Source organism: Berghia stephanieae, chromosome 1, assembly GCF_034508935.2.
Source record: "Berghia stephanieae isolate SIO BIC M18660-M18661 chromosome 1, UCSD_Bste_1.3, whole genome shotgun sequence".
NCBI classification, from domain to species: Eukaryota; Metazoa; Mollusca; class Gastropoda; order Nudibranchia; family Aeolidiidae; genus Berghia; species Berghia stephanieae.
Window position 1 is genome coordinate 15,546,062 of NC_088360.1, and position 20,000 is coordinate 15,566,061.

At 39.0% G+C, this 20,000-nt stretch overlaps 1 long non-coding RNA gene across 2 annotated transcripts; it reads left to right on the plus strand.

Annotated features, from left to right (window-relative positions):
• The first annotated feature begins 4,104 nt into the window (after positions 1-4,104).
• Positions 4,105-17,431, plus strand: LOC144963418 (uncharacterized). Of its 2 annotated transcripts, none has more exons than XR_013643629.1 (3): positions 4,105-4,227; positions 4,842-4,949; positions 17,337-17,431. It is a non-coding gene; the product is annotated as an uncharacterized LOC144963418 (long non-coding RNA). The 2 variants fall into 2 exon arrangements; XR_013643626.1 differs by having other exon boundaries at positions 4,110-4,262.
• The last annotated feature ends 2,569 nt before the right edge of the window (positions 17,432-20,000 follow it).

Below are 20,000 nucleotides of genomic sequence, written 5' to 3' on the forward strand. Positions count from 1 at the left end.
GTCTAACCTGTATACCTTTCACTTAAAACAGGGAGGAGGATATTTGGTTCCTTTTCCCTCTGTCGGGTTTGGAACCAATTTTTTCCTCTGCGATTCGGGTTAACTTTTCCTACCTTTTATAATTAACGCAACAGTATTTTGTTGAGGGGCTTATTAAACTTATAGTTCTAAAATTTTCGCATCTGACTGCACCTGCTTTTTTTGGGTATTGCTAGAAAAAGGTTACAGAGATCTTCTAATTTTCCCAGTATTGTATATAATGTTGAATAATAGTAAGTTCATCAATTGCTAGATCTCCTAGGTTTTTTTAAAATACCTTACAGATATTTCTCGGGGCCTGTTTTTTTTACCATCCTCTTCGTTCCTGGCTGTTAAATTTTCATTTTTGGGTGATTTTGGTCCGCTTAAGGGTTCTTAAATTTTCAGTGGGGTTCATTTCTTTTTGGATCATTGTACATTCGCCTATGTATTCTACCCTTCGGTTTTCTATATTTGTTTTAAAATAGCATTCCCCTTGTTTGTTTTGGATAAAACTTCCTGCTGCTTTGTTTTTTCCTTTTCACTGATAGTTCTTTTATTCTTTGGTACTTGTTGGGGGTTGGGTTTGTATTCTCTTTCGATTTCGCAGCATTTCCAGTCTAGATAGTTCTCGTGTGCCTCGATGCATTTGGATTTAATGTGGTTGTTCAATGTTTGGTATTCTGCAGACCCTCTGTTGCATTTTCGTCTTTCTTCAAATAGTTTTAGAATTTCATTTGTCATCCATTCCTTTTTGCTGTTTATTTGAGCTATTGGTAAATGCTTTTCTGCAGTTGCTTTGACACACTTTTGGAATATATCAAATTGTTTTTCACATTTTTCGTTATCAGGTTCACTTTGGCTTTGTATCATGAGTGCATTTTCAAATTCTTCTCTCATTTTTGTTTGTATGCCATTGTCTTTGCATAACCTGTAATCCCTCTTTATTCTACCAGCTGTTCTCTGAATAGCTTTAAACTTTATCCTTACTGTACAAACAACTGGGACATGGTCACTGTCTACATCGGCGCCTGGATAGGTTTTGCAATTTAATATGCCATTTCTGAATCTTGATGATACTGCTATAAAGTCTATCTGGTTCCTTGCTCTGTCCCCTGGTGATTGCCATGGCCAGGTTCTTCTTGGGTGTTGTTGAAACCAGGTTTTGAAATCATTAATTTATTTGTTCTACACCAATCTGCCCAGATGTTTCCTCGTTCATTTCTGTCTCCGAGTCCATGTGGTCCGATTATGTCACCATCTCTGCCTCTGCCAATCTTAGCATTTAGGTCCCCCATTACCATAAGGACTTCTTGTGATTTACACATTCGTTTTGCTTTGTCTAGTGAATGGTAAAACTGTCATATCTGCATCTGTCGCCTCTTCTGTTGGTGCATAAACTTGAATAATATTGGTGTCAACTACAGGTCCTCTTAGCTTAACCAGCAAAACTCTGTCTGAGATTGCTACGTGCCCTTTGTAAAATTTGGTTGATTGTTGGTCTAAGATCATCCCTACTCCTTTTTGGAAAGAGGTTCCACCACTCCATATGATCTTATATGTCGTGTTGTTTTCTTGTTTTGACATGGTTCCCTGCTCTTTCCATCTCATCTCTGCCAGGCCAAGAATATTTATTTGGAGCCGTTTCATTTCTTTTAGAATGTTGTTTAGTTTTCCTTTTTGGGCACAGGTCCTGACATTCCATGTCCCAATTTTGGTTTTGTCACATTTGTTAAATTTATTTCGCCTAGTAACTGGCTGACGGTTCGGTGTGACCTGACGAACATCACGCTCCCAACCGAGCGAGGCATCAGTTTTCCGTGAAAACATGCTCCCCTTTACGCTGTCACCGTTTAACTTTTTGGACTTATTCATGCAGTTAACTCGGCAAAGTTACAAGAATGGTTTGCCATTGCCTATTCTTGTCGCCCTCTGCAGTTGGCCAGCTTGACCTGTTACCGTTCGACACCACGAGGAGGTTGGAGTAGGGCTTGATGATGATCTATCTTTGCAGACTTGGCATCATCTTACCTTATGGTAATGGGGGACCTAAATGCTAAGATTGGCAGAGGCAGAGATGGTGACATAATCGGACCACATGGACTCGGGAGACAGAAATGAACGAGGTGTCTGGGGATAATCACAGCGTTCTATCCACATCGTCACACAGGCATGACTGGACTCAATGATCTAACATTTACATTTACAAGTCATGATATATTATGGAAACCATCGTGTCTATGCGGTGTTAGGTCGGATGGAATTCGATGAAGAAAATTTAGTTTAGGCTTCACTCTCTCTCTCTCTCTCTCTCTCTCTCTCTCTCTCTCTCTCTCTCTCTCTCTCTCTCTCTCTCTCTCTCTCTCTCTCTCTCTCTCTCTCTCTCTCTCTCTCTCTCTCTCTCTCTCTCCCCCGCCCCTCTCAATAAGGATTTTAAGTCCCATGAATTGACAATGTGCTAAATTGAAACCGAATGATGATGGTGTGGCCAGGGCAAGGAAAGATGGAGAAAATACAAATACTATGATTTGTGATTAAAGTTGTTTTAATTTAATTCATCAATCATTGTGTGACGGGCTTGAGTGTATTGTGTGTGTGTGTGTGTGTGTGTGTGTGTGTGTGTGTGTGTGTGTGTGTGATAAATAGATAAGAGAGAAAAAAATTTAAAAAGAGAGAGAGAGAGAGAGAGAGAGAGAGAGAGAGAGAGAGAGAGAGAGAGAGAGAGAGAGAGAGAGAGAGAGAGAGTCATTGTACTACTTAGGACATTTTTGCTTTAGTCATACTTCAGGAATTTTTGTTACTTTTTTCCTTGGACCAAATTATTAACCGTGGATTTGCTCATTTGACAGCTCGTATGAAGACTTAGAGTTTTGATCTGCCGACCATCGAGATGTGGATCCAAGTCTAGGCAGGCTGATTTTTTGGATAAAGAAAACGTTGAGCTTTTATATAGCGCAGTCTCCACTAAACCAAGAGCAACACTTAACATGTAAGACGGGACAGGACACCTGTTAGTCGATATCACATTTTTTCCCCCTTTATCAGCCAGGTACACCCGAGTACGGTCAGAAAATGTGAGTAAAGAACCTTTTCCAAGGACTCCACTATACGCAGAGCAGGGCTCGAACCCGGGACCTTCCAATCGAAAGCAAGTGTCGTACCACAAGACCTCACAGCCACATCAAGCTTAACATGGGACGGGGGTCCCGATAGCTCAGTTGCTAGAGCACTCGCGTCACAAGCAAAGAGACCAAGATCGATCCCATTGTGCAGCAGAGATTTTTTTCCTGACCCGCTTGTCCACCCAGCAGTGATTGGGTAGCTGGGTCTGTTGGATCTGGTGGAAAGTACTTTGAGATAACTAACATCCTATTCAAAGGCTAGAAAACAAGGGGTCCCTGGCCAACAGCAACAATTAACATTTAGGACGGGACATGACGCCTGTTAGGCGATGTTACCATTTTTTTCGGACAGAGGCAACGCTGTAAACGGCCAGGTACTCATTTTACACCTGAGTATGGTGAGAGAATGTGAGTCCTTTCCAAAGACTCAACTATGCGCTAGCTAGGATTCGAACTCGGGACCTTCGGATCCAAAAGCGAGTGTCATACCACTAGACCACATAGCCGCACAAGTAAAGAGTCCTTGGTAAAGGCACTTTACACACATTCACTCACTGTACACAGGTATAAATGGAGTATCTGGCCCTTAACAGCGTTGTCTGTGTTGGCTTGGGACCCATTGTAAACTGCTTTGAGTATTTTTAGTAGATATTGCGCTATATAAAAGATCAGCTTTTTTTCAATCTTTAAAAAAAATCTACAACAGGTGCAAGGCCAAAAAAAGTATCAAAGATAAAAACCAATCTCCAATGAATGACAGAATGAAAAGAACACTTCGAGACGCAAACCATCCCAATAGATAAAAACCAATCTACAATGAATCACAGAATGAAAAGAACACTTCGAGACACAAACCATCCCATTTTAGGAGATGACATGAAAAAAATTGACAATGACAATTTAAATTGACAACTTGGTAGAAAGGCTAAGCAAAGTTCACTCAAAATAAGTTCTTTTTATTGCCAGAGACTGGACACCAAACTGTCTGACCAGAAAGAGAAAATCAAGGAAGGACTGTGTCCATTACGTCATGACTGTGTCCATTACGTCATGACTGTGTCCCATGCCATTATACTCCTGTCTACACGTCAAAAAAACCTGTCTCTGCTATGATCTTCCATGGTAGATGTGATGCATCGTCATCATCATTATCATCGTCATCATCATCATCATCGTCATCATCATCATCATCATCATCATCATCATCATCATCATCATTATATTTGTATCAAATTAGCCACCAACATGTTCATGGTGTGGACGTTTTGGGTTTCCCCTTTGTCAACAAAACATTAATGAAATACTAAAGACGAATTATCGACATCACCATCATCCTAAGTGTTTCATTCTTTGTGTTTTTCTTAGGTGCCTGATAGCTAGATCTAATCCTTTGATTATTCTTACATCTTATTTTTAATGGTGCAGAAACTACATAAAGCTGAAAGTATCCAAGCGCTGTAAAACCATTTTCTTTTTTAAATAAAAGAATGAATCAATTATTAGTGAACACACCATTTTGAAATTGGTGCTTTTGTTTTTGTTTTGTTTTGCTCATTTTTGTTGTTATTTTTAAAAACTTTACATAATTTAGTACCTAGATAAATATTGGCAATAGTAGTAACCATGAAGTAAATTCAGTACTTCTTTCAAGGATGAGTAAACTCTGTCGTGCATCCTCTCTCTGTATTTTTCCTGTTGCAGGCATCTGGGGAAGTGCGTTCTGTATCCAGTTCAAGCGATGACTACAAGATGACAAGAAATTGGCGACCAACTCAAAGATTGCTGCAATAGATGAAAGAGACTCGTTTGGTAAATTATGGGGGTTGTTTTTTTTTTTACAAATTTCCCACTACTGCTTTAGGGTTGTATGTGTCACGGGGTTGTAGTAAAGTGCAGCTAATATGACACTCACCTTGGAACTGGAAGGTCCAGACTTCAAGTCCTGCTCTAGCGGCGTATAGTTCAGTCCATGGAAAAGGCTATGTAATCGCATTCTCTAGCCGTATTCATGTGTAAAATGAGTTTCTGGCTGTTAACAGCGTTGTCTCTGCCCCCCCCCCCCCCCCTCCCACCACCCCTTCCAAAGGTATTGTCACATAACAGACATCATGTGTCACCCTCCACATTAAGTATTCCTGTTGGCTAGGACCCCTTGTAAAGTGCTTTAGAAAGACAGAAATGTAGAATGACCTAAATTCATCCCTGCCTACTTGATTATTTTAAAATGTGTAATTTATTGTAGTCAGCATAGTCAACTTTAAAAATCAACAAGGAAAAAATAACACTTCAAATTCCTTAAAATTATGTAGTCTGTCCCAGAACTAAACCTAACACAATAAAAAAAAAATAAAGAAAAAGAAAGAAAAAAAAATTTAAAAAATTTAAAAAATTAAGGTTTAAACGAGTACCTGGCAGATAGACGTTGTAAGAGCACCTCACAGGCGTCATGTCCAGTCCTACATGTTTAAGTCTTGAAATGGCTTTAAGCTCAAAATTAGTGGATATTTTGATACAATGGAATTTGCTTAAAGTCAACACTCCTAAAGTCAACTTATACTTAAAGTCAACATCTCTTGTCAATCCCAAATTCCCCATTCTTTATCTAATGTAAATGATGCTGCTTGAAGCTCTAAGAAATAAATAACAATGTGAAATTGAATGTAAGCTTCAATTTAATAAACAAAAACAGATATTGTGGACGTTTCAGGTTTTCCCATTTCTCAACAGAATGAATGAAATACACAGACAAATATGTGTCGAGCTCGAACCCAGGACTTTCCCATCCGAAAACAAGTGTCACCCCACTAGACTGCATAGTCGCACACATTTTTATTTTTTTCGTTTTGTTTTGTTTTGTTTTGTTTTTGTTTTTTGGTTTTTTTTATTGCCAAATTTAGGCTCAGTTTAATGGTTCATTTTAATTGATGTCAATTTTTAAAAGGCCAAAAGAGGAAAAAGGGTTTATCGACGTGTACATATTTGCAGGTCTGATAACCAAACACATTTATGGGCCTGTTTTAATATTGTCGTCATGGACCATATTTAGCACTAGTTTGAGGGTACTATTTCCATCACAACAATGAGCCCATAATAATTTGGGTTATCAGAACTGCAGATAAGAATACGTTGGAGTTGATCAAACTCGGACCCATCGCCTCAAATGGATTTTATGTTGAGATGATTTTAATGTTGGAGATCGAAGTTGTTGTAGAAAATAGAAAGTCAGTTTTTCTCTTGTAATCGGGAGAGGGAGGATCAAATCTTTAAGTCTTTTATTATATGCCGTTATGTGGTGTGACACTCTCATTCGGATCGGAAAGTCCTGGGTTTGAGCTTGACGCATAGTTAAGTCCTTGGAGAAGGCTCTTTACTGACAACCTCTCACCATACTCAGTTATAAAAATGAGTACCTGGCTGTTAACAGCTATGTCTGTGTTGGAAAAAAAATTACGATATCTCCTAACAGGCGTCCTGTCTCGTTCTATATGTTATATGTTACGATCAGGGACCCTTTGTAAAACACTTTGAGAACTTTTAGTGGATATTGCGCTATATAAAAGCTTGCGGGGTTTTTTAATTGCGAAAAACTAAAACTTGATTTGGAAGCTGGTGCTATTGCGATAAATAAAGAGAAAACTAAATACGTTTTGTTGTCTAAACATGAAGCAGACACGTGTGCTAGCTTATGCAAGAAATTTACTCAGGAGTTTTGATATAAAAACATGATCATAAAACACGGTAGATATTAGAAAGAACCATGGGGGTAACTGCAGGAGATTGCATTTATACTCCATTTATGCTCGGTTGTGTCCACAAAACACGGTCGTCGCAACTCAGGGGATACGTATAACACTTAGGGGATACGTTAAAAAACTCAGCGGATATCAGTAACAGATTGATGCTATTTTTGGTTGTTATACATAAAATGCGTCATTTATCAAAGTACTTTTATGTCATAAGAGGCGGGGTTTGATAGTAATGTTTGAGAAAATTCTTGTTATTTTTAACATACAAGTTGAGCATGATTCGCTATTACTTGAAAGAGGCAGGTTTTGAATATTAATTTGGGATGTCAAAAATGAGTAGGAGTGGCCAAAAAGAATTGTGGGATAGTTTACGATAGGGTTCAAAACAGGCTGTTTCTATTCTATATGTCATTCTTTTATTCTGCATTTGAAGTGAGCTGCATGTTTTAACTTTGGTACTCACCACCATTGACTGCATATTTTTGGACTTAGCATTATTTTTGCTAAAATAAAGAAATTGTATCGAAGATGTGAGTTACATATTTTTAAGAACAAATAAAACCACTAAATGTAGATCATTAGCCTTTATGTATGTGTTCACTACGCCACACAATTAATATTTTATTCAATGTATTATTTCATACTCTAATAATTTATTTCTGGATGAATTTTTTTCATTTAAATGCAGACCTGCCTATTTGAAGATAATAATTAAAATTCGTGTTTGGAGATTGTTCTTGCAGTCTCTATTTTCTATACATCTATCGTAACAGTTGGCATTTCTGGTCTAGCGCTATGCTAAATATAAAAATGGAAGATCAAGGATGTTTCTGGTCTAGCGCTATGCAAAATAAAAAAAATGGAAGATAAAGGATGCATATTTCATTATCTCTCTCTCTCTCTTTTTTTCTTTCTATCTCTCTCTCTCTCTCTCTCTCTCTCTCTCTCTCTCTCTCTCTCTCTTCCTCTCTCTCTCTTCCTCTCTCTCTCTCTCTCTCTATCTCTCTCTCTCTCTCTCTATCTCTCTCTCTTTCTCTCTCTCTCTCTTGATTTAAGATTTTGTAATGGAAAGTAGTTTACGTTGGTTTGAGAGTATTTCCATTACAACAATAGACCATAAGAATTTGGGTTATCAGACATGCAAATAAATATGCGTCGGTTTGGATGATGAAAGTTGAAGTAATGACCAAAAAAATGACCAAATGACCTGAAGTAAAAAATCTTACATTTCTGGAAATGTATAATTTAATTGACCGCCTCTGTCATTACTGGCCAGCAGGATGACAGTGGAATTCAGTGACTGCTGATCACCAACAAAAGGAAGAGCATCTAGTGGAACATTGTGTTGTGACGATGGTACACGAATGCGGACAGGACTTTGCTGCTGATTGGGTCGATCGTCATAACAAAGTAATGTGAGAACCATAAGAGGCTGCTTGCTACCAAAATAAGGAGGAAAGGCGTAAAAAATGGTTGAGGAAACAGATGGGAGTGGAGATCAAGATTGGAAATTTGAACGTTGAAAGTATGACAGACAGATCAAGGTAAATCTCTGATGCTGTGGAAAGAAGAAAAATTAACATTCTCTGTGTAAAAAAAACCAGATTGATGGAGTTTTTAAAATACTTTATAGTGGAAATGAGGCCACAAGAAATTAAGTGGGTATCATTCTGGATAAAGAACTTGCACAAAATGTTGTCCGAGTCCAAAGGGTCTTCGACAGACTTATGTGGAGCAAGATCGTAGTCAATATGGAACAAATCACTCTCGTGAGTGCATACGCAACCCAGACAGGCTGTACGCAAGACAAAAAGGAAGAGTTTTGGAAGGAGGTTGATGGAAATTTTGGACAAATCAGATAGAGTTTTCATCGGTGCGGACTTGAATGTGAACGTTGGAGAAAGCAATATCGGAGAGGAGATAGGATTGGGGAGGTATGGGTATGGCAGCAGAAATGAAGAAGGCGAAGGTATTGTAAGATTTGCAACAAGGATGAACCTGGCAATACTAAATACATATTGTAGAGAGAAAGGTGAGTACAGAGTGACGTATTCAAGTGGTTTGAGAAAAACACAAGTGGATTACGTGTTGTGCTGGAGGAGAAATTTGAGGGAAGTATCAGATTGTGGCAGTTTGCCGGGAGAGAGAGAGTGGCAGCGCAACATAAGATTGTTATTGCGAAAGTGGCATTTGGAAAGAGGGAGATATCAGAGAAACAAACAAAGTGAGGGAAAAACACGATGGTGGAAACTAAAAGAGGAAGAGCAAAGTGAAATATTTGCTACAACCGTGAAAGAAAGACTAGGAATTGATTTCCCAAAGGAATGGAAAAGAACAGCTGATACTATCCGTGAAGTGGCCAAAGATGGGCTAGGGGTCAGGTCGGGAAGAGGAAAAGCTGGAAAATAACAAGGTGGTGGAATGAAGAGGTCCAAGAAGCAATAAAGAAAAAGAGGGAAGCAAGGATGAAATGAAGACAAACAGATAAACTATCAACTGCAGCTGGGCTTAATACCAGTGCCTTTTCTTGTGAAGCGACTTCTCTACCCCAAGGTATTGAGATCCCTTCATTATCACTCTGGTTAATGAGTATGTCATATATATACTATATCGCTTGTCTTGTCATTAAATCGTAACTCTCTGCATTGAAGTTAATTGCGACTGTGATATACATGATTTTCTAAACGACCTCTTTTCATTTCTCATTACCAGAACAAATAACTTTTGTCTTTTACTTAAATTTGTTTAAAATTGTCGTTATTGCAAGTTAAGGGGTAGGAAAGAATTTGAGATGCTTCGTTTGTGTTTTGACAATCTTTGAAGATGAGAATTCCCATTTTCTTTCAGGTCACCTTAACCCTAATGAGAGACACACCAACCATACCATGGCGTCTGCTGGATGTCAGCTTCCTTGTTGAAGACAATGAGACCGGACGTAAGGATTTTTTTTCTACCAAAACAAAACACTCTTGTTTAAAGATAGAGGAACTATTTTTGGAATACCACTAATGTCTAAGGGTTTGGGTGGTTTTTTTTTTTTTGATTGTAAGTTTGACTTTTTTAAATGTCATATTTCTCTTCCCCATTTTTTCAAAAATAGAAGATAAAGGTATGAATATCTCATTCTCTCTCTCTCTGTCTCTCTCTCTGTCTCTCTCTCTCTCTCGCTCTCTCTCTTTCTCTCACTCTCTCTCTCTCTCTCTGTGTGTGTGTGTGTGTGTCCCCATCTATCTATCTATCCATCTATCTGATTTTCTCTCATTTTCTCTCATTCTCTCTCTCTATCTCTATATTTCCCGTTTATCTCTCATTCTATCTCTCTCTCTCTCTCTCTCTCTCTCTCTCTCTCTCTCTCTCTCTCTCCCTCTCTCTCTCTCTCTCTCTCTCTCTCTCCCCTTCTTCTCCCCCCTCTCTCTCTCATTCTCCCTATTTTCTCTCTCTCCCTCTCTCTCTCTCTCTCTCTCTCTCTCTCTCTCTCTCTCACGCTCTCTCTCTCTATCTATCTATCCCCTTTTCTCTCATTTTCTCTTATTCTCTCTCTCCCTACATCCCTTTTATCTCATCTCTCTCCCTCTCTCTCTCTCTCTCTCTCTCTCTCTCTCTCTCTCTCTCTCTCTCTCTCTCTCACCCTCCCTCTCTCCCTTTCTCTCATTCTCTCTCTCAATCTCCTTTTCTCTCATTCTCTCTCCCTATCTCTATCTCCCTCTTCTCTCTCATTCTCTCTCTCTCTCTCTCTCTCTCTCTCTCTCTCTCTCTCTCTCTCTCTCTCTCTCTCTCTCTCTCTCTCTCTCTCTCTCTCTCTCTCTCTCTCTCCCCCTCTATATATTACATTTGTGACCCTCCGCTTCGACACTGTATTAAGTCGGATTTTTCAATTTTGGGATTTTGGTACCCAAGCATAGCTTATTTTATACTTTAAAAGTTGATACCAAATTTATTAAATTCCGATTATTCATTGCCGAGATATGACCGTTTGAAGTAGGGAGAGTGTAAAAACCAAGTTTTGAGAAATCGACTATGATGTGAGGCACCATTTTCATTTTCACGCACAGTCAAAATCAGTGGGAACAGATAACTCCTTAGATCCGGGCATTGGAAATTTGACGAGAATAGTAAAATTTGCAGAGACGTCAAGTTTTAATTTGACTCACGGGAATTCCAGGCACCACTCGGAGGAATTTCAACGCCGAAAGAGGAATTTTCGCACTTACAAAAAAAGGGAATTTAGATGGTATTGGTACCGTGCTTAAATATTGTATAGATCTAACTAGATAACTGATTAGAACTACAGTATGATATATAAACACATTGCCAAATACAGCCAGCCCGAAAGTTTCCTTATTTCAAATGAAGTTAAGTTCCAAATCCTAATGGTTGTGATTGTAGTAATGGTGGTAGTGAGGATGATGTTGTGTTGGTTGTAGTAGTAGTAGTAGTAGTAGTAGTAGTAGTAGTAGTAGTAGTAGTAGTAGTAGTAGTAGTAGTAGTGTGATGACGATGTGATAATGTCTGTTGTAGTAGTAGTGATGATGATGTGGTGGTGGTGGTGGTGGTGGTTGTAGTTGTAGTTGTGGATGTATTAGTAGTAGTAGTGATGATGTGGTGTGGGTGGTTGTAGTAGCAGTAGTGATGATGTGGTGGTGGTGGTGGTTGTAGTTGTAGTAGTGGATTTAGTTGTAGTAGTAGTAGTGATGATGTGGTGGTGGTGGTGGTGGTGGTGGTTGTAGTTGTAGTAGTGGATTTAGTTGTAGTAGTAGTGATGATGTGGTGGTGGTGGTGGTTGTAGTTGTAGTAGTGGAATCAGTTGTATTAGTAGTGATGATGTGGTGTGGGTGGTTGTAGTAGCAGTAGTGATGATGTAGTGGAGGTGGTTGTAGTAGTAATGATGATGTGGTGGTGGTGGTTGTAGTAGTAATGATGATGTGGTGGTGGTGGTTGTAGTAGTAATGATGATGTGGTGGTGTGTAGTAGTAATGATGATGTAGTGGTGGTGGTTGTAGTAGTAATGATGATGTGGTGGTGGTGGTTAGTAGTAATGATGATGTGGTGGTGGTGGTTGTAGTAGTAATGATGATGTGGGTGGTGGTGGTTGTAGTAGTAATGATGATGTGGTGTGGTGGTTGTAGTAGTAATGATGATGGGTGGTGGTTGTAGTAGTAATGATGATTGTGGTGGTGGTTGTAGTAGTAATGATGATGTGTGGTGGTGGTGTAGTAGTAATGATGATGTGGTGGTGGTGGTTGTAGTAGTAATGATGAGGTGTGGTTGTGGTTGTAGGTTGTAGTAGTAATGATGTGTGGTGGTTGTAGTAGTAATGATGATGTGGTGTGTGGTTGTAGTAGTAATGATGATGGTGGTGGTGGTTGTAGTAGTATATGATGGTGTGGTGGTGGTGGTTGTAGTAGTAATGATGTGGTGTGGTGGTTGTAGTAGTAATGTGATGTGGGGTGGTTAGTAATATTGATGTGGTGGTGGTGGTTGTAGTAGTAATAGATGGTGGTGGTGTGTGTAGTAGTAATGTGATGATGTGTGGTGGTGGTGTTGTAGTAGTAATGATGATGGTGGTGGTGGTGGTTTGTAGTAGTAATGATGATGTGGTGGTGTGTATAGTATAATGATGTGTGGTGTGGTGGTTGTAGTAGTAATGATGTGTGGTGTGTGGTTGTAGTAGTAATGATGTGTGGTGGTGGTGGTTGTAGTAGTAATGATGGTGTGGTGGTGGTGGTAGTAATGTATGTGTGTAGTAGTAATGATGGTGTGGTGGTGGTGGTTGTAGTAGTAATGAATGATGTGGGTGTAGAGTGGTGTGTGTGAGTAGATGATGGTGTGGTGGTGTGGTTGTAGTAGTAATGATGATGGTGTGGTGGTGGTGGTTGTAGTAGTTTAGATGATGATGTGGGTGGTGGTGGTTGTAGTAGTAATGATGATGTGGTGGTGGTGGTGTTGTTGTTAGTAGTAATGATGATGTGGTGGTGTGTGTAAGTATGATGATTGGTTGTGTTTAGTAGTAATGATGATGTGGTGGTGGTGGTTGTAGTAGTAATGATGGTGGTGGTGTGGTGGTTGTGTTGTAGTAGTAATGATGATGTGGTGGTGGTGGTTGTAGTAGTAATGATGATGTGGTGGTGGTGGTTGTAGTAGTAATGATGATGTGGTGGTGGTGGTTGTAGTAGCAGTAGTAATGATGATGTGGTGGTTGTAGTAGTAATGATGATGTAGTGGTGGTGGTTGTAGTAGTAATGATGATGTGGTGGTGGTGGTTGTAGTAGTAATGATGGTGTGGTGGTGGTGGTTGTAGTAGTAATGATGATGTGGTGGTGGTGGTTGTAGTAGTAATGATGGTGTGGTGGTGGTGGTTGTAGTAGTAATGATGATGTGGTGGTGGTGGTTGTAGTAGCAGTAGTAATGATGATGTGGTGGTTGTAGTAGTAATGATGATGTGGTGGTGGTGGTTGTAGTAGTAATGATGATGTGGTGGTGGTGGTTGTAGTAGCAGTAGTAATGATGATGTGGTGGTGGTGGTTGTAGTAGTAATGATGATGTGGTGATGGTTGTGGTGTGTGTGTGTGTGTGTGTGTGTGGTTGTGTGTGTGTGTGTGGTTGTGTGTGTGTGTGTGTGTGTGGTTGTGTGTGTGTGTGTGTGTGTGTGGTTGTGTGTGTGTGTGTGTGTGTGTTAAAAGTGCATCTAGTGAGAAGTAGATCAACATGAACTTGAAAAAAGAGGCTAAAGTTTGAGGTGAAAGTATTTGTGATTAGCTATCATTGGCAAGTACAGGAAGGTGAACCTGAAAATCAATCCAGTGAGCGCAATTTATTTATGCGTGTGTGTGTGTTTGTGTGTGTGTGTGTGTGAAGAGAGAGAGAGAGAGAGATAGAGAGAGAGAGAGAGAGAGAGAGAGAGAGAGAGAGAGAGAGAGAGAGAGATTTGAGCTAAATTTGTTTGAAGGGTTTTTACGGCACTTGCAACACTGGTTGCAGTAGTATTGGTGGTGGTAGGGGTGGCGTTGTGGTGGTTGTAGTAGTGGCGTTGTGGTGGTTGTAGTAGTAGTTGCAGGGATGGTGATGTGATGGTGGTAGTAGAGATGATGATGAAATGGTTGTTGTAGTTGTGGTGGCATGGATGGTGATGTGGTAGTTGTTGTAATAGTGGTGTTAGGGATGGTGATGTGGTTGTTATAGTAGTGGTAGTAGAGAAGGTGATGTGGTTGTAGTAGTAGTGGTAGTGATGGTTGTAGTAGTAGTGATGATGATGTGGTCGTGATGGTGGTTGTAGTTGAAGTACTGGCAGTAGTGATGATGATGATGATGATGATGATGTGGTGGTGGTTGTAGTAGGAGAGGTAGTGATGATGATTTGGTAATGGTGGTGGTTGTTGTAGTAGTAGTGGTAGTGATGATAGTGTGGTGGTGGTGCTTGTAGAAGTAGTGGTAGTGATGGTGGTGGTTGTAGTAGTAGTGAGGTGATGATGATGTGGTGGTGATGGTTGTTGCTTTAGTGGTAATTATGATGATGTGATGGTGGTTGTAGTAGTAGTGGTAGTGATGGTTGTAGTAATAGTGATGATGATGTGGTGGTGATGGTGGTTGTGGTTGTAGTAGTAGCAGTGGAGATGATGATGATATGGTGGTGGTTGTAGTAGTAGTGGTAATAAAGATAATGTGATGGTGGTGGTGGTTATAGTAGTAGTGGTAGTGATGGTTGTAGTAATAGTGATGATGATGTGGTGGTGATGGTTGTTGCTGTAGTGGTAATTATGATGATGTGATGGTGGTTGTAGTAGTAGTGGTAGTGATGGTTGTAGTAATAGTGATGATGATATGGTGGTGATGGTGGTTGTGGTTGTAGTAGTAGCAGTGGTGATGATGATGATGTGGTGGCGGTTGTAGTAGTAGTGGTAATGAAGATGATGCGATGGTGGTGGTGGTTATATTAGTAGTGGTAGTGATGATAGTGTGGTGGTGGTGGTTGTGGTTGTAGTAGTAGCAGTGGTGATGATGATGATGATGATGTGTGGTGGTTGTAGTAGTGGTGTTAATGAAGATGATGTGGTGGTAGTGGTTGTATTAGTAGTGACTGGAAAGTGGGAGAGGGGGGGGGGGGGTGTAATCTTGGAACATTTTAACCTCACCGGAATTTGACTGAAGTTGCCCGTAACACGAAATTTTTGCTCCAGACAGGATTTTTCCCCGGTGCAACCGAAGTTTTGGCATCACTGATTTTGGCATTAGCTTAGAATACCCATTTGATAATGTACCTACAAATGTTTGAAATAATCCAATCATTACTTTTGTAGTTACCTATTCATTATTATGTAAGATGTCCTTAAAATAAATAAAACGCCAAAAAAAAAAAAAAAAAAAATGCCAATTTTATGACATTGCTCACTTTTTGAGGAATTGTTATTTAAATTAAAAAATAAGAATTATTAATGTGACATTTTGTCTTATTTATTAGAGGAAATAGGATTTGAAAATGCTAAAAGTTAAAGAAGGATTTATAATTTCTATCTATCTATCTATCTATCTATCTATCTATCTATCTATCTATCTATCTATCTATCTATCTATCTATCTATCTATCTATCTATCTATCTATCTATCTACCTATCTATCTAGCTACCTACCTACCTACCTACCTACCTATCTATCTATCTATCTATCTATCTATCTACCTATCTATCTATCTATCTACCTATCTATCTATCTATCTATCTATCTATCTATCTATCTATCTACCTACCTAGCTACCTACCTAGCTACCTACCTGCCTGTCTGTCTGTCTGTCTGTCTGTCTGTCTGTCTGTCTGTCTGCCTGCCTGCCTGCCTGCCTGCCTGCCTGCCCGCCCGTCAGTCTGTCTGCTGTCTATCTATCTATCTATCTATCTATCTATCTATCTATCTATCTCTCTATTTCTCTCTCTATCTATCTATCTATCTATCTATCTATCTATCTATCTATCTATCTATCTATCTATCTATCTATCTATGGGTATGGCAGCAGAAATGAAGAAGGCGAAGGTATTGTAAGATTTGCAACAAGGATGGACCTGGCAATACTAAATACCTATTGTAGTAGAGAGAAAGGTGAGTACAGAGTGACGTATTAAAGTGGTGTGAGAAAAACACAAGTGGATTACGTGTTGTGCTGGAGGAGAAATTTGAGGGAAGTATCAGATTGTGGCAGTTTGCCGGGAGAGAGAGAGTGGCAGCGCAACATAAGATTGTTATTGCGAAAGTGGCATTTGGAAAGAGGAAGATATCAGAGAAACAAGGTGAGGGAAAAACACGATGGTGGAAACTAAAAGAGGAAGAGCAAAGTGAAGTATTTGCTACAACCGTGAAAGAAAGACTAGGAATTGATTTCCCAAAGGAATGGAAAAGAACAGCTGATACTATCCGTGAAGTGGCCAAAGATGGGCTAGGGGTCAGTTCGGGAAGAGGAAAAGCTGGAAAATAACAAGGTGGTGGAATGAAGAGGTCCAAGAAGCAATAAAGAACAAGAGGGAAGCAAGGAAGAACATGAAGACAAACAGGGATGCTATGAAAGAGCCGTTGCAAAAGCAAAGTCTGAGACATTCAAAAATATGTATGAGCAATTAGAAAGTAAATAAGGCCAGAAAAATAATTTCAGAATATCGAAACAGAGGGATAAAAATAGGAGAGAGATATATTAAGAAGATCAAGGACGAGAATGGAAGAATATATTGGGCTTTTATTTCTTTTTATTGGTGCCTGGCGGTTAGATATTTTACACACAACTATCAGCCTGCAGTTATCACATTACAATACACAAAACTATGTAATCTTAAGCGCAAAGTGTCTGAGTGTCTGAGTGATAGAATTTAGTGAAGACTACTGATAAAAATGACTGGCTAAAAAAATAACAAAGAGATGAGTGACGTCAATTTCTATCTATCTATCTATCTATCTATCTATCTATCTATCTATCTATCTAATCTTATCTTATCTTATCTTATCTTATCTTATCTTATCTTATCTTATCTTATCTTATCTTATCTTATCTTATCTTATCTTATCTTATCTTATCTTATCTTTCTATCTATCTATCTATTTATCTATCTATCAGTATCTATCTATCTATCTATCTATCTATCTATCTATCTCTGTATATCTATCTATCTATCTTTCTTTCTTTCTGTCTGTCTGTCTGTCTGTCTGTCTGTCTGTCTGTCTGTCGGTCTGTCCGTCTCTATCATTGCTTTTATTATTATTATTATTATTATTATTATTATTATTATTATTATTATTATTATTATTATTATTATTATTATTATTATTATATTATTGTTATTGTTATTATTATTATTATTATTATTATTATTATTATTATTATTATTATTATTATTATTATTATTAGTAGTAGTAGTAGTAGTAGTAGTAGTAATCATTTTTATTATTATCATTATGTTGGTCATCATCTTCATTCCAGGTGAAAGACAAACACTCTACTATTCTCTACATCCCAGTCATAAGATGAAGACGCATCACTAAAGGATGGGCTGCCGATCTCTGTAAGATGTCTTTTTGTTTATTTATTTTAAAAATAACATGTAGTAGGAAACAGTTTGGCCAGCCTATCGCAGACGATAATAATTAAAAATCGTAGTTGTTTGGAGATTGTTCTTGTAGACTCTATTTTCTATAAATATTTCGTAACATTTGTCATTTTGTTAAGTGAAGTGTTTAAATAATGTCACCGTACACCAAATATATTTTTGGATTAAAAGAAAGACAAGAGAATGCAGATTATAGTGCAATTAATTTCTTGAACAGTTAAGTCAGCAAAGCCAAGTTACATGTCCTAATAATTTATTTCTGGATGAATTTTTTTCATTTAAAAGCAGACCTGCCTATTTGACGATAATAATTAAATTTCGTAATTGTTTGGAGATTGTTCTTGCAGTCTCTTTCTATGAATCTATCGTAACAGTTGGCATTTCTGGTCTAGCGCTATGCTAAATAGAAAAATGGAAGATAGAGGTATGCATATCTCTTATCTATCTATCCCTCTCTCTCTCTCACCCTCTGTCCCTTCCTCTCTCTCTCACACACACTCTCTATTTTCTCTCCCGCCCTCTCTCTCTCCCTCCCTCTCTCTCTCTCTCTCTCTCTCTCTCTCTCTCTCTCTCTCTCTCTCTCTCTCTCTCTCTCTCTCTCTCTCTCTCTCTCTCTCTCTCTCTCTTTCTCCCTATATCTATTACATTTAGAGTCGGTAGGAATAAATTCCGTTTGTTGTGTGTAAGAACACTTACACCGTACCCCAATAGAGCTCCATTGTTATTATTGCTGTCATAAGTTTCATTATCTCTTCATTCTTTTTTTGATATTTATTATCACCCACCGTATCAAAACGGTATTCTGTTGGGATGGATTGGATCTAAGCTCACATTATGCAGGTCTGATAACCGAACGTAATTATGGGCTTGATTTAACATTGTTGTAATGGAAATTATTTTACATTGGTCTCTCTCCCTCCCTCTCTCTCTCTCTCTCTCTCTCTCTCTCTCTCTCTCTCTCTCTCTCTCTCTCTCTCTCTTCTCTCTCTTCCCTCTCTATCTCTCCCCCTCTCTCCCCCTCTCTCCCCCTCTCTCTCTCTCTCTCTCTCTCTCTCTCTCTCTCTCTCTCTCTCTCTCTCTCTCTCTCTCTCTCTCTCTCTCTCTCTCTCTTTGTGTCCATCTATTTTATCTACTTTTCTCTCTCATTTTCTCTCATTCTCTCTCTCTCTCTCTCTCTCTCTCTCTCCCTCTCTCTCTCTCTCTCTATCTCTATATCTCCCTTTTATCTCTCATTATATCTCTTTCTCTCTCTCTCTCCTTAACTCTCTCCCTCCCTCTCACTCACTCTTTCTTTTCTCTCTTTCTCCCCCCCTCTCTCTTTCTCTCTCTCTCTCTCTCTCTCTCTCTCTCTCTCTCTCTCTCTCTCTCTCTCTCTCTCTCTCTCTCTCTCTCTCTCTCTCTCTCCCTCTCTCTATATATATTACATTTAGAGTTGGTAGGAATAAATTTCGTTTGTTGTGTGTAAGAACACTTACACCGTACCCCAATAGAGCTTCATTGTTATTATTGCTGTCATTAGTTTCATTATCTCTTCATTCTTTTTTTGTTATTTATTGTCACCCACCATATCAAATCGGTATTCTGTTGGGATGGATTGGATCTAAGCTCACAATTTGTAGGTTTGATAACCGAACGTAATTATGGGCTTGATTTAACATTGTTGTAATGGAAAGTAGTTTACGTTGGTTTGAGAGTATTTCCATTACAACAATAGACCATAACAATTTGGGTTATCAAACATGGAAATAATTATGCGTCGGGTTGGATTGTGAAAGTTGAATTAACGACCGAAAAAATGACCTGAAATAAAATATCTTACATTTCTGGAAATGTATAATTTAATTGACCGTCTCTCTCCGTATTGTCCAGCATCTAGTCGAACAGTGTGTTGTGGCGATGCTACCGGGCGGGTTCGCGACTGTGCACGAATGCGGACCTGACTTTGCTGCTGATTGGGTCGATCGTCATAACACAGTAATGTGAGAACCATAAGAGGCTTCTACTGACAAAAGGGGGAAAGCGTAAAAAATGTTCGAGGAAACGTATGGGAATAAATGAGACCACAAGAAACGAAATGGGTATCATTCTGGATAAAGAACTTACACAAAATGTTGTCATAGTCCAAAGGGTCTCCGACAGACTTATTATGTGGATCAAGATCGTAGTCAATATGGAACAAATCACTGTTGTGAGTGCATACGCACCCCAGACAGACTGCACGCAAGTCAGGAAGGAAGAATTTTGGAAAGAGATGGATGAACAAATGGAAATTTTCGACAAATCAGATAAAGTTTTCATAGGTGCGGACTTGAATGTGAACGTTGGAGAAAGCAATATCGGAGAGGAGATAGGGTTGGGAAGGTATGGGTATGGCAGCAGAAATGAAGAAAGCGAAGCTATTGTAAGATTTGCAACAAGGATGGACCTGACAATACTAAATACATATTGTAGAGAGAAAGGTGAGTACAGAGTGACGTATTCAAGTGGTTTGAGAAAAACACAAGTGGATTACGTGTTGTGCTGGAGGAGAAATTTGA